The following is a 15,632-nucleotide window of genomic DNA, read 5'->3' on the forward strand; positions in this document are numbered from 1 at the left end:
CTTACAGTAGCCAAACTGATGCCTGCGGAAAACCTGCAAGCAGAGCCCAAGCGCCAGAACACTCACTCCAGTTATATTTTCCAGCAACTGGTATTCCGGAACATACTGCCTCCAAAAGTTGGTTTAGTGAGAAAAAGATGAATGAGCTAACATTTACTTCTAAGGATGCTCCTGATGAAGGTATTTCTCCGAAATGTGTTGGGCTGTTTGTGGCACTCCTGAGAACTCTCTCTTGGTTTTGCTAGTAGCCATTGATAGCCTTGCCCTCCATGATTTTGTCCAAAACCTCTTTTTAAGACATCCAACTTTGTGGCCATCCAGGCCTCCTGTTGGAGGGACTTCCAAAATAAACTTGCGCACTGCCTGAATAAGTTTTCATCTGTCCTGGATCTTCCAGCATTCAGCTTTGTTAGAGGTGCACGAGTTCTAGTGTTATGAGAGAAAAACTCTCCTCTACCTTCTTTCTGCATGCCATGCGTAATTTTATATCATGGCAAACCGTTAACCCCACTACTCCAAGCCTTCTGTAGAAATAGGTTTCTGCTTCTTTCCTCTCCCCTTCTTTGTCTGTGGCTTGCAAAGCAGAGAACGCCTCCCTGCTGCTTCCTTTCCTTCAGAGCCACTTGCAATGCACCTGGGCTTAATCCTCCACAGGTGGTGAGGGTGGAAAGGCAAGCAGCTTCACAGGGCCTGCAGCCTCGCCTCACAATTCTTTGAAAAATAAAGGAGTTAGAGAACCTTATCCACAACCGCTTGTTCCAGAGGGCCTTTTGAAACGGTGAGTGAAAGGTGGTGGAGCATCTTCTAATGTGGCTTCTTGGCCACTTTTTTCACGACAGGTCCCGGTCCATAATAGACTCAGTAGGCCTAGGTCGCAGCTTAGTGGTGGAGCACCTATTCTGTATAAGGAAACTTCCAGGTTCCTGGTATCTCCAGGTACTGCTGGAAAAGACATTTGTCTGAAACCCTGGAGACAGTCTCCGCAATTAGTCTAGACCAAGGTTTCCAAAACTTCTTCAGTTCAGTACTCTTTGGGTTGCGTCAAACGTTAGTCATACTCAGAGTAGACCCACTGAAATTAATAAACATGACGAAGTTAGGTCCATTGATTTCAGTGAGTCTGAACTTCTTTGGATGCAACCTCTCATCTTTCATGGTCCATGTAATAGCTCTGGGTTGTTATTCTTCCTGTTTTACAGATGAAGAACAGAGCATGAGTCTAGGTTGCCCAGTGCCTCTTACAATATATTCCTGTATGTGTTTACACAGAAGTAAGTCCCGCTGTGCTCCTAAGTAAGTGTGCATAGGATTGCAGCCTTAGTGATTTTTTCATTTTTATTTTTAGATTAAAAAGACTGAAAGAGGATTTGAACATGCATATCACAAGTCTAGACTTTGGCTAAGTTTGATGTGAAGCGAATAACAAACTTTGGCTTAATGTTAGGATTTGTTTGGAGCGAGACAAACCACAATCCCCAGTTGGGATGTAACAGCAAACGGGGCTCTGTGGGTTGTTGCTCCTGAGGGTAAGACGGATGCATTCAAGTAGGAGCCTTCTGTGCATGCACAGTAAACCGTTAATTGTGGTTTACTGTGACAAGCAGCCACCGCCTTTTATACTTAAATAAATAAATACCCTCCCCTGTATTTAACACCTTCATCTCCTTGCTTGCTACTCTGAGAGCACCTTTCTTTCCCCTTTGGATGTTAAAATGCCTAGTCATGTGGAAATGAAATATATTCCTGCATGCTGCCCTCCCCCTCCTCCCTAAGCTCTGTTTAATTTTTAAATACTCCCCTTTATTGCTGCAGCATAAAGGAGAAATTTTTAGACTATGGAGAGAAGTGAATGTGACATTCTGTTCCGTATTAAAAGTTAATTTAGGGCAGGATTGAAAGTCAGGACATGGGCCTGTCTCTGTTGCTTCCCCTTTTTGTAATATAATTGACCCCTTCTGCGAGATTGGCAGTTCTACCATGGAGGGCTAAGTACATCGGGGCACCTGCGGCAAGAACAGGAGACGCCGTTCATTACGGGCATGAACTTTATCTGCTTGGGAGGGAAAGCCCAGAGATCTTGTCCTGATTGGGGCTTGTCTTCATTTGTCCTCCGTGTTGCACTTTGGCACACCTGTGCAACCGTCTCTTGCACTGCTTGGCATTTTGGCCTTGCTTTGCACAAAAAACAAAGCCATCACCACCTCCTCCTCCTTCAGTCTCTTCTCTCTGTACTCTTAAGACAAGCGCAGCTGCATCAGACAAATGGTCCACACATCCCTCTTCCAGGAAGGCTCTTGTCCCTCAGCACCTTGTTTTCAGAGATACACTGTCTGTGAACATGGAGGCTCTGTTTAGCCAAAATGGATGAAGCCTGAGAATTCTTCTTCTTCCTGAAAAATTCCCTTTTACAGCCTTCTGTAGGTAACTAAGGTGCATGTGCGTACCCCATCCACTTGGATTTAAGGAAAGGGCCATGCACATATTTGCATGCAGAAGGTCTTAGGTTCAATCAAGTGCATCTCCAGGTAGGTATTGGGCAGACCCTGTTGGAAAACCTGGAGAGATGCTGCCAGTCAGTGTAAACAGTATTGGTCTCACTCGGCATAAGCCAGCTCCCTGTGAAAACGAGGAGCTTAGCACAGAGTTTGCCAGTGTGGTAGCTGAGGGTACACCTGACCATTGCTTTAGCTGACATTACTCCATTGCAGAGGGTTGGACACAGGGTCTCTCCCCTCTAAAAAAGATTTAAGTTTGAAAGAAGCATTGTATTATAACCAGTAGGGGAAATTTGTTTTGTGTACAGTGGCAGTGGGGTGTGTGTGTGTTCCCCATGACCTCTGATTTGCAAATGTGCCCATGACTCTACAAAGTTTCCCTCCTCTTCTTGCTGGCCGCTAATAAAAGTTTTTTATAGTTTTGACCCTGCCTTCCAGAAAAGGTGTTAACTCCTCTGCTGGCCACAAACACCCCAACTGCCAGCTGCCTCTCCCCTTCAGAAAAGGCATATTATGGGTCATCCTGGCAGATGTAAGAAGAGTTCTGCTGGATTAGGCCAGGGGCATATCCTGTCCTCAAAGCGGCCAACCAGATGCCTGCAAGGAGCCTGCAAGCAGGACTTGAGCACAACAGCACTCTCCCCTCCTGCCATTTCTGCCAGCTGGTATTCAGAAGCATTACTGCCTCTTCAGTCTTTGATGTTTCAACATAGTTATGCTGAAATGATGGTTCCTTGGAGAGTGTTACCAGGTTCTGTATTGTTTCGTTCAGTATGACTGTAAATCCATTTTGTACCGTATGATACAAGATGAAGCCATTCCTGTACCTGCAAGGCCAAAATACATTATTTTTAGGAACTTGCTGAAACACATTATTGGTTTGGAGAGGTTTATATTACCTCAGCAGTAAACCTTGTATGGTATTCTTTTTTTTAAAAAAAACCCAACAAACCGCACATACCTTTGATGGCACTTTTTGCAGACAGCCAGCTCCTCTGTTTTTTCAGCAAAGGATTATGCATGTTAAACTCTACATAAATATATCAGCAGGTTACTACTTGTTGGAAGTGCAATATCTGGCATCAACTAGTTTTTGATCTAAGGGTTAATTCTGTTAACTATGAAGACAGCTACCCAAGAGTGGCCTGATCTTTGCCAAGGTAGTGCATCCTCTGATTGGCTATGTAGTTCTGAGGGAGTTGTCCTCTGTATGTTTAGTTGTATGTCTCCCTGCTTTGTTCAAGGCCTGAACTAAAAGACATAACTTTTCTGTTCCTTTCTTGTCAGATTAGACACTCTTTTTTGTTCAGTCTGCTTAGTGAAGTGTTATCAGGTATTTTCTCTCCGGACTCCAGCTGCATTACTTAAGTGACTTCGCTGCCAGTGCTTTGTTTTGTTTTAAATTTATTCTCGGAAGTAACTACAACTGCACCTGCTTCAGGGCACGTCGTGGTTTTCCTTCAACGAACTTTGCAGATAAATACGACACAGTTTACCAGCCCACGCACTTGCCTTGCCAGCATGTCCTGGAGGAATAATTATCCCGCGAGTGACTAAGGGTGTGAAGGTAGATGCATAATTCAAAGGGTAGCCACTGTAAAGTCTTCACAACCAATGTGAGCACAGCTTTGCAACCTGGGTTACAAGCAGGTTCACCCCCTCCTTCTGCAGTGAAGCACTTACAAATCTCCCTTTGCCAAAGGGATGTGTCAGTCCTCAAGTCTTGTTTCTGCAGGAACAGAGGAAGTGGTCTCATGCTGAGTCAGACCATTGGTTCATCTTAGTGTTGTCTACACTGACAGACAGCAGCTTTGCAGGATTTCAGGTGGGGCTCTCTCCCAGTACTTCCTGGCAATGCCAGGAATTGAACCCCAGACCCCCTGCATGTAAAGCAGACACTCCACCAGGGAGAGAGCAACCTTCCTATTGCCATTCAGCCTTCTTTAATTTTAAAGCTGCACGTTTGCACTTGCATCTTATTTATTTATTAGAACACCTGCACTTTACCTTCTAGCAGGAATGCACCACTCGGCGTGGCTTTGCAATTTGATAAAAGTTGCAGTTTCATAAAAAATGGAACAAAGCAATTACAACAGAAAAGGGGTCAGCAGTTTAAAAAATCCCATAGAAATGAATACATTTATGCTGTAACTCAGAAGAAAAAAGACATTTACAGCCATTTTAATATTTGCGTAATTGCTCTGGAGATCGTAGCAGAGTGGAGGAAGAGAAGCAACCTGGTCATGCCAGGGGGGTAGCCAAGAAGCACCCACCTCTGCCTGAAACTCCAAAAAGCCTCTGCCAGTTAGTGTGGAATAATGTTCTGGTTGCGTATGCGGCTTAAGCCATGTGTAGTTGTTCCCCCTGCCCCACCAAATAGTTTTGTTTTTTTCCTGCTTGCTTGAGACTGCAAAACTAGGGTGGTGTGAATGGGTTTTCCAGGATCTGGTGGGCTGCACCCAGCTTGGGGTATTACAGGTTGCCAAGCGTTGAACCTGGGCCCTTCTGCATGCATAGCATGCGCCCCACCATTTAGCTACAGCCCTGCATTTTTACATTGCTGTTCCACCATTGCATTTTTATGAAGAGATGTGGGGCAAGGGTGAAGGCAAGCCAGTTTTCTTGGGGAGGGCGGGGAGAGAGAGAAAAAAATCAGGCATAATTTTTGCCATAACTGTGGAAACGTGGCTAGATCAAACACAGCAGGTGGCGAAGGAACTCAATCTGGGCAAAGCAGCGGTGCTTTCAGCGCAATCAAAGTTAAGTGCAGAAATTTAATTAAATGGAAGCAAAGCTGGCTGAAACTTTCTAGAAGCAGAAGTGCATTGTCAGATTCGACAATTATTTCAAGGAGCACAATCTGCAGATGGTGTCTAATTGATAAATTAAGGTTCTTGGGCTCTAATCTGCCGCTGTATGTGTTAGGGCTTGTGTGTTGTTTTCTTCGAAATCTTTATCCTTTAAGTCGGCATCTGTCTTGGGGGAAACAGTTTTGGATCAAAACCTGGTGCCCTGATCCACATTTGCAGCTCTGCATGAGCAGGGGGCTGGGGGATGTGCATCAGGCCAGGGCATAGAACATACTTGGCTATTCCCGTGGAGAGGGAACCCATGAGGACCTCCAGTGTGTAGCCTTTCTCAAGCTTAGCTGCGCATCCAAGGTTCTGCTCCATGTCCTCCTGACGTCTGAATTTTGGCAGACAGATAAGAGAAGCTGAGGGCATCTGTGGTCTCCAATTCTCTCCCTAGGGAGGCCCACTGGGCTTCTTAATTGCTCAGTTTTCACCGTATGGTGAAAGCCTCTTTTTTTTTTTAGGAAGGCCTTTGGAGAATTTGGCAAGCTGACTGTCTGGTATTACTGCTACACTTTCTTCACTGCTTGGCTTATTTGCGTTACATTGATGTGTTGGCTTTAAAGAAGGTGCATTGTTTTGTCGGATACCGTGCTTCGTTTCAGTTTCTGTTAGCTGCCTTGGCTTTCTTCAGCATCAAAGACAGGATATAAATATGTTGTTATTATTAGTGGGTTTAAGCTGTAGCGGCATTTGCGTAAATGATAATAACAATGAAAATAAGAATAATACTTCTGGCATTGGTGTTAGCATTTGTGCATTGAGTGCTTAAGGGTCCATTGCTGTTTTGACACCTGTGCACCCAATTCTGCATATGGATGTGTTTGGCCCTGCAGAGCCAGCATCTTCCATGCAACCTACCGCATTTTTTGTTCTATAAGACTTACTTTTTCCCTCCTAAAAAGTAAGGGGAAATGTGTGTGCGTCTTATGGAGCGAATGCAGGCTGCGCCGGTATCTCAGAAGCCAGAACAGCAAGAGGGATTGCGGCTTTCACTGCCCAGTGATCCCTCTTGCTGTTCTGGCTTCTGGGATTCAGAATATTTTTTTCCTTGTTTTCCTCCTCCAAAAACTAGGTGCGTCTTGTGGTCTGGTACGTCTTATACGCGAAAAATATGGTACTTGAAAAGTGATCAGAACACTTAAAAAGAAAAACGCCCCAGTGAATCTCAGGTATTGTTTTATGTGTTCGTTTGGGATTCTCCTCTCACCAATGGGCAATCTAGATCTACCATTCAAATACTATAGGAATAGTCTGCAAGCTCCCCCCCCCCCCCCGCATACCTGCCATACATTCAAAGCACATTGCCTCCCCCCGACCCAAAGAATTCTGGGAACTGTAGTCTGCCCCTCACACAGCTACAAGCCCCAGCACCCTTAACAAACCACAGTTCCAGGGTGTTCTTTCAATGTATGGTGTGTACAAGACACTTAAAACCACATCTCCTTAAGGGCAAAAGCAGATAGGCTATTGGCTTGATCCGACAGGTTATCTAGTTCAGCATTGGCTACCCATCACGCACTTGCTGGGAACCCGTTAGCAGGATCCAAGCACAGGAGCGTTCTCCCCTATGTGGTTTCTAGCATCTGGCCTTCAGAAGCATTACAGGTTAATAACTTAATTCGTTCTGGAGGTCCGTTCTTAACCTGAAACTGTTCTTAACCTGAGGTACCACTTTAGCCAATGGGGCCTCCCGCTGCCGCCGCAGCACAATTTCTGTTCTCATCCTGAAGCAAAGTCCTTGACCTGAGGTACTATTTCTGGGTTAGCGGAGTCTGTAACCTGAAGCATCTATAACCTGAAGTGTCTGTAACCCTAGGTACCACTATACTGCCTCCAACCAAGGAGCATGGCCTCCATGGATAACCTTATCTTCCATGAATTTTTGTCTTTTAAAGCCATCCAGGTCAGTGGCCATCACTGCCTCCTTATCTTACTCCTCCTGTCCCATAGCTCCCCATCCACTCCACACATCTGGAATGCTTGTAATGTCTAGCTCTGTTTATGACACTCAAGAAATACTTAAAAAACAACAACTGACAGACACAGCTCAGTTCAGTAAAAATGAGTAATGCATATATTTATACTTTTACAAGTGTCCATAAGGCCAGAAGAAGAGGGTGTGTCTATGGGGGAGCGGGGGGAGAGAGGGAGATTATGTAGAACGGGGGAATTAGATGCTCTGTGTGGGAGAGTGAGGAAGTCCTGGGAACAGAGGCAAGCAAAAAGTCCCAGACATCATAATCAGGCCACAAGGGCAGTGGGCAGAGTGGACGGGAGTAAAGGAGGGAGAAATTAAGCTACATAGGAGGTCAAGTAAAAAGAGAGGAGTGGAGAGAACAAGGAATTGCGCCCGTTAACCATGTTCCTGAATTATTGTGCTGGAGAAGCAATCATCACACTTCATTCATCCAATACCGGCTCCTCCCACCCTGTCACCAGCTATTACAGCATTGCTCACCCCCACTTTCTCCATGATGTGTAACAAACTTTATGAATGATATATAGAGGCGACTGCGGGGATGAAAGCATTGAGCAGCACTTCAGACAGGTTTGTTGTGGCAGGATGCCGTTAATCTCCAAAACCACCTATTTATTATGGTGGCTAACAAAACAGAAATTTCAAAACTACAGTGGTGCCTCTCAAGATGAAATTAATTCGTTCCGCAAGTCTTTTCGTCTTGCGAGTTTTTCGTCTTGCGAAGCACGGTTTCCCATAGGAATGCATTAAAAATCAATTAATGCGTTCCTATGGAAACCGCCTTCAGACCAGGTCCGGGGACAGTCTGTCCCCCAACCTCTTCTGAAGGCTGGTGGGGGGCGAAGGTCTTTGCTCCCCCCCCCCCGCCTGCCTTCCCGGGACAGCGGAGACTTTTCCGCTGTCCCGGGGCAATCTTAAAATGCTGGCGGGCGGCAGCGAAGCCTTCGCTGCCGCCCGCCAGCATTTTAAAATTGCCCCGGGACAGCGGAGGAATTTTCCGCTGTCCCAGGGCGATTTTAAAGCCCCCGGGAAGGCAGGCAGGCAGGGGGGACAAAGCCTTTTGCCCCCCGCCCGCCTTCAGAAGAGGTCCTGGACCTCTTCTGAAGGCGGGCGGGGGGCAAAAGGCTTTGTCCCCCCTGCCTGCCTTCAAAAGCCGTCCGGGATAGCGGGAAGCGCTTCCCTGCTATCCCGGACTGCTTTTAAAATGCTGGCGGTGGGGAGCAAAGCCTTTTGGCCCCCGCCGGCCTTCCTGGACCTCTTCTGAAGGCCGGAGGGGGGGGAAGGCTTTGCTCCCCACCGCTAGCATTTAAAAGAGGTCCCCGGAGATTTCCCTATGGGCTTTCTTCTTGCGAAGCAAGCCCATAGGGAAATTCGTCTTGCGAAGCGCCTCCAAAACGGAAAACCCTTTCGTCTAGCGGGTTTTTCGTCTTGCGAGGCGTTCATCTTGCAGGGCACCACTGTATTGCAGGAAACTGTTTTGGCTTCTGGTGAAAATGGCGCCCGTCATAGAGCTTTGAGGCGCTCAGTTGTTCCCAAGACCTGTCAAAGTTGGTCCGTGGGGTAGGGCTTCTAGAACCGAGGGCGTGGGAACCTCTGGCCCTCCAGATGCACTCCAGCTCCCATCAGCTGCAGCCATCCTGGCCCTATGGTCAGGGATGATGGGAGCTGCGGCCAAGCATCACCTGCAGGGCTACAGGAACCATTCTCCTAAAGGCAGTATGCAATTGCAAATATTTGCAGTTACAGGAAGTGGAGAGCGGGAGGCTGTTGGCTTCATTCCCAGTTTCTGGGCATCCCAGAGGCATCTGGTTGGCTGCTGTGAGAAACAGGACCCTGGGCTAGATGGGCCATATATCTTGTGATCCATTGTTGCCCAACAGCAGGTCTCTAACAGGGTTCATGCTCTACCATGCTGGCTGAGATAATTTTCACTGGAGATGCCAGGGATTGAGCCTTGTGCCTGAAGAGCATTTGACCTTCCGCTAAGCTAAATCATATTAGCATATGTGTATCATGGTGCCCTATATTATCCAACTACACCATTGGAGCAATTGGGTAGGCGTTCAGGGCCCAGCAGAATGAGCAGGAAGGCCCTCATAGGACTGACATACCACATTTTGATCTTGGTGAAGCATTGTGTTTCATGCCGTCCAATGCGGGGGCTTCCATTAAGTCCATTAAGTCTAAAAGTACCTAAGTGCAACACTACTCCTGCTGGACCTGATCATTGGTCCTTAGGCTCAGGTTGGTCTCCTTTTGGCTAGCACCTGTCTCCAGAGTCTTCGGCAGGGATACTTCCCGAGATCTTCATAACCTTGCTGGGGCTGGAGCCAGGGACCATCTACGTATAGAAAGGTGTCCTTCCTTCCTCTCTCTCCAACCTAAAACTGAAAATGGATATCTGTCTGAGATTATGTTCCTATGGAGTGTGAGATGGGTGGGGATGAAGACCCTGCTGGAGGTGATGCCACTTAACTTTTTTATTATTTACCATTGCTAACAATAGCCTTTGTGTTTTTATATTTTTAGTTCAAACGTACAACAGTGTCCTCCTCCTTATCTTGCTCATTCCCCCACCCACCCACCCTCCATTTTTCTTCGTTCCCTCCCTCAGGTCTAAATATATCCAACCAGTCAATCAAGTCTGGCAGGCATCAGTGCTATAGCTGTCAGCTTGAGTTAGCTCTGGCTGAGCTAAACTCCTGGCTTGTTTTCTGAGCCTGGAAATGTATTCGAACGGTGGGATGGAAAATGAGACTTGCAAATAAAGTACATTCTAGTCATGGGTCCTTCTATATCTTTACAGAAAAAGTGACACAGCTATTTTTTTTTAAGCTGTGCCTCACCCCCTTCCTGTGTTTTCCCTTAGAAATAATAAAATACCCACTGAAGTCTATGACTGCTTGCTTAGTGAACACAGACGTGCTTGGATTTTCATTAATCTGGCTTTTCTTTCTGCTTCTGCCACCCTGCATTGGCATAAACAAACAGTAGAAAAAAGTGGAAAATTAAATAATGCCATGTTGAAGACCTTGCAACGGAGGTGGAGGATTAAAAATGATTCTGCTTAGATCTTGCATTCTCTTGTGTTTTATTATCCCTATGCAAGGAGAAACAAGAGGGTAGCAAAAGAGGGAAGGCATTATTATTTGTTTTTGTTGTCGTTACTACGGCCTGTTCCCATGTAGGAACAACTCCCCCCCTTTCAATGCTGGCTGTGTGATGGCATAGCTATTTCTGGTGCAACCTGTCAGGGTAGAAGAGACTGGCTTTCCGGCTAGAGTAACAGCAAGAACAGATGGGGTGGACGACAAGATTTCTGTGGTGGCGTTTTGGGTTCCAAAGCTTCCTTAGTGGGGGATTTTACAGTGTTTCTTTAAATTTGTTTTACTGTTTTGCAATGGGCATGGTGTTGCACTTTCCGTAACAGCCAGCCTGAACCGCATGAGAGCAGCAGGAAACTTTTTAGTGGGGAGGAACGGTTTCACCCAGCGCTGAAATGGAGCAGCCCCTGGGAAGTGCATCTCCTGTTTTCTGTTTACCGCAGAGCCTGGCTGATAATATCTGGGGATGTGCCTGGCACCGCCGTGGGAATTCAGTGTTGCAGGAAGCTGCCTGTTTTGAGGCTCTGTGAATAATGGCACTCGAGGGCGATGGATGCTATAGGTGCCACTTGGCACGATTCGAGAATTTGAGTTGTCTTTTTTTACCCAGTTCTGGTGTTAAGGGGGGGGGGGAGAGAGCTGTGACTGGTGGAAATGCAATAGCTGGGGTGGGGGGAGAATTTCTTGGTTGGGAGCTGGAGGAATATAGAACCATAGAGTTGGAAGAGACGTAAATATCATCTAGTCCAACCTTCCAATGCAGGATAGTTGGGAGTCCCTGAATTTTTGACAGTGAGAGTTGGCGGGAGACTTGCTTCGACCTTTACCTCTCCCCCCCCCCCCCACCAAAGCTGTTTTAGACAGAAGAAAGTTGGTTGACTTAAATGCTGCTGCTGTGTTCCAGGGTGTTGCCCCATGTGCTCACTCCCTCTTTGCTTGTTTTTAGTTTTTCCTCTTTTTTAAAAAAATGACTGTACCTGCTACATTGAGAGAGATCTGGGCACTCAACTTTTTTTGAGAAGCAGATTAACGTGTTGGCTCCTTGTTATGAAGGCTACATTTCTTCCAGTACAAACAACTCCCCATTTCCGCTCAATCTGCTTGCACATGACAGCGCACAGGCGCAGTGCTGGGAACCCGGAAGTGACGAGTGGCAAGCCAGAAAACCCTCCCCAGAGCCCAAAGAGGATGTCCCCGGGGAGGGTTTCCTTGCCAGCCACAAGGACTCTCCAGGGTGCTCCCTACTTACTTGCATTTCACTTATGAATGCGGGACCCCAGAACATAACCCCTGCATAAGTGGAGAGTCGCCACACAGCTCTCAGTGCCGGTTGGCGGATATCATAAATAGGAGAGTGCTCTTGCTCTCATATCCTGCTTCCAGGGTTGCTTCCATTCTGATGCAGAGGGTGCAAATCATGGGGTGAAGGCTTGAAGCCAGGGTAGTCTTTCTTTTCTTCTCGGAGGTGGAGAGGTGAGGGTGGTGGCATCTCTCCTGTCTTAGCTAATTCTTGGGATAAAACCAAGTGCTCACTCTTCTCTGTCTGTCAATGAACTTAATTACCAGCCCCCAATTAAATAATGTCTGCCATAATATGCTAATACCATACTGAACTCATGTTAATGTATAGGATCCACTTTCAAATCCCAAAACATAACAGGGAGACTCTGTCTCCTCACCAACCTTGATTGGGCAGAGTTTGTAAGTTTTATTATCCTTAGTGTGGCCCAGATTTTCAGCAACCATTGAGAAGTTATTGGTACAGTACTTCCTTCTTTTTACAGTTATAGCTAATACATATTCTTGAGGCTGCTAGAAGAGAGAGAACAATTTCTTGGTCTTCCTTTAAAATTATGCTTCTTATATGACCAAAAAAGGATCTCTCACAGACCTAATGGAAATTTCTCTATCTATCCATCCATTTTTATCTATTATGTGTGTGATTATATGTTTGCACATATATGAGACAGAAAATGTCCAAAATCCATTGACTATTGACGCTCACATGTGAATGTCTGAAAAATCAGACGTTGTCACCTAAATGTCACAGTCAAAACATTCGCTGGTATATGTCTGAAAAGTGAGGAAATAGATATATCTAATTTCAGAATCCATCTGGGATTGTCAGCGTTCACATGGGAACGTCAACATTCATCAGATTTTGGGCATTCACTGTAACATTAAGAGGGGGGAAAATCACATACATAACCATGGAGTGTCTGTTTTGCTCAAAAGTTCACCAACAAGGTGTCATTTTAAAACGTGAGAAGTATTGACATCGGAAGAGGAGGCTGGAGTTTGCATATGTTGCTTATGGACCATGAAATTCAGTTTCTAAAGTCTGAAAAGCTTTGCGAGCTCTAAGCCAGGGCCAGAAAGCCTCTTTATGACATCAGAAAAATGAAAGCTTCCATGATACTGCCAGTATTCTAATAACCCAAATCTTTTAATATTCCATGCTGCGTCCACACTGGGAGTACTTAGTAGACTTCTGGTTGTTCCATCTTGAAAAGTATATTGTTAAGCATTTCTGCCACTGTCTTGATATGTAAACCCTATATTTTGTGGTTGTATTTGTTCATTTGAAGTTTCAAAATGGTATTATCATCACCATCAACAACATCATCCCACCCTAGGACCTTAGAGTGAAGAGCAGGTTAATGATGGTGATGGTGAAGATGATGATGAAAGGCAGTTTTAAAGTCTTTAGTGAATAAATATATATAAAAAATAAAAAGCTAGAAGTAGTTCCGGAAAGAAATTGGATCGCCTTGAAGCTATTCCCATTTTCTTGGGAGTAAACCTAATTGAACTCAGCGGGATTACCTCTGAGCAGAGGATTGCAGTGTGAATGGGGAACAGGAGAGAGGTTTATTAAAGCTATGCGTGGTGTAGAGAGAGAAGCTCTCCCCACCTTCCATCTGTCTAATGATGCCAGAGCTCATCCGGATGAAGATTCGGGGCAGACGAGAGAAGCTGTTTATTGACACAGTGAACAGGGCTGGATTAACCATTATTCTAAAATGGCTGTAGCCCGAGGCCCTAAGCTCTCCAGCTCAGCCAGAAATTCCTTGGGTGAACTTAAGCCAGTCACACTCTCTTAGCTTTACTTACTGTTGGGAGGATAAGGGGGAAGCAGAATGAGTCCACCTTGAGTCATTTGGAGGATTGACATTCAGCCAAAGCCAGGAAAACAAGAAAGAAGTTTGGTGATTTTGCATTTTGTTTGACTTCATGATTCTTCTTCTTGCAATATATGATACCTGGGATTTAGGCCATTCCCGCCTGTTGGCTTTCAGACCTCACACCTTTAATCTAGGCCTAAAAGTGTGTGGTTTAATTGACTGGAATTTGCTGTTAAATTATGCAGGGTCAAACCCACAACACACATTTAAAATCTTTTACATGAACGGTGAGGGTGTGGCCACGGTGCTGGCAGGGACTGGCGGGAGTTGTAGTCCCAGACATTTGGAGGGCACCAGGTTGTCGGAGGTGGGCTTAGATTGCATTAAAATGGGGCAAATTCATCGAGGAGGAGGAGAGAGAGCTGTCGGTGGGTAGCAGCTATGGTAGCTAAATGGAGTCTCTCTCTCTCTCTCTTTGAAATTCAGTTTTATTTTCATTTATACCCCACATTTTTCTTCCCAAGGAGCTCAAGGCTGAAGTGGTTCCCCTCATTTCATCCCCACATCAACGCTGTGAGGTATGTTAGGCTGAGAGGGAGAGTGCCTGGCCCAAGGTCACCCAGGAAGCTTCATCCCAGAATAGGGATGTGAACCCAACACTCTTAACTACTACATCTTAGTGGTTTACAGTAGCTGAGGCAGGGGGCATTGCCTTCATACCTTGCTATATCCTTAGGAAAACAGGAAGTTGCCTTATACTGAATCAGACCATTGGTCCATCTAGCTTAATACTGTCTATACTGACTGGCAGCTGCCCTCTAAGGTTTCAGGGCAGGGGACTGCAGATACCACTGAGGACTGAACTGGGTACGTTCTGCAAGCAAAGCAGATACACTTACTTGAGCTATAGTCCTTCCTCTTAGTCTTGAAGCACCTGAGTGGGTTTACATTTGGGAAGCTGGCTGCTGGACTAGATAGGACTTTTTTGTGATCCAGCAGGGATTTTACCAGAGTAGCCGAGCAAACAGAACTGAGAGAGGCTGTGGCAGTTCTTCAATCTCAGGCCTACCCTTGCCTATGCAGAAAAAATGTGCAAAAAACATTTTGGGGGAAGTGGCTGATAATTATTCTTTCTTTCCTCTGTTCCATTATCCCCTCTTGCTGCTGCTGTCCTTGGGTTTATCTTCTGGGAGAGTTCTTATTAGAAGCTCTCTCCCGTTAACTGGGGAAGAATGAAAACAAATGCATGTTGGCTCTTTATTCTCTGAAAATCAAAGTGCCAAGATTCTTTTGAACTGCTCAGATGAAAGGCGCTATGGAAATGCAAAATACCATTTAGTATGTTTATCGGCAGCCATAGGGGGGCGTTCATGCTGAAGGTTGGGCTTCATGCTTTCATAAGTATCTGCAATTCGGATATAGGATTAGACAAATCCATGGAGGCTATCAATGGCAACTAGTCATGATGGCTATGCTTTGCCTACATAGCTGCAAGGCAGTAATGCTTCTGAATATCCGTTGCTGGAAACGGGTAGGAGATGAGAGTGCTGTTGCACTTGGATCCTGCAAGCAAACTTCCCATTTGAGGCATCCAGTTGGCCACTGTGACAACAGGATGCTGGACCAGTTGGGCCATTGGCCTGATCCAGACAGGCTCTTATGTTCTTATAGTGTCCTGAGTTGACCTGTCAGTCCCAGTGGAAATACTGAGTCCATGCAAGTCTGTTATTTAAATTGTGTGGGTGTCAGGGCTCTGACAAGTGTGTGGCAGAGGTAAGGGGGCCAGAGACTGACCCAGTGATTTAAGGGGTTTGGTGCCACCCATGTGGCAGGAGCCGGGGCGGGGGGAGAGGAAGGGTTGGAGCATTAGGATGGAGGTGGGGGCTCAGGACATGTTGGAAGTGGAGGAAGATGCTGTTCAGGCGAGGGGCAGTCCAGTCAAATCCACGCCATCCCCACTGTCTCCTGGAGCTAGGAGGGGCTTGAAGAGGAAAGATCAGCAACAACTTCATGCAAGAAAAGTCTCAGGTTATGTGAGCACACTCTGGCATATGAGGGTACATAAACCTAGGAGC

At 46.0% G+C, this 15,632-nt stretch overlaps 1 protein-coding gene and 1 long non-coding RNA gene across 35 annotated transcripts in view; one reads left to right on the forward strand and one right to left on the reverse strand.

Moving 5' to 3' along the window:
• MSI2 (musashi RNA binding protein 2) overlaps positions 1-15,632 on the forward strand; it is a 446,839-nt gene that overhangs the window by 137,262 nt on the left and 293,945 nt on the right. The window lies entirely within an intron of this gene.
• LOC309357473 lies at positions 8,795-13,050 on the reverse strand. Its single transcript, XR_014163142.1, has 3 exons — positions 12,637-13,050; positions 10,216-10,297; positions 8,795-9,715 (listed from the first exon to the last, which is right to left on the reverse strand). It is a non-coding gene; the product is annotated as an uncharacterized lncRNA (long non-coding RNA).

This window comes from Podarcis melisellensis (assembly GCF_964234715.1).
Source record: "Podarcis melisellensis genome assembly, chromosome: 15".
NCBI lineage: Eukaryota > Metazoa > Chordata > Lepidosauria > Squamata > Lacertidae > Podarcis > Podarcis melisellensis.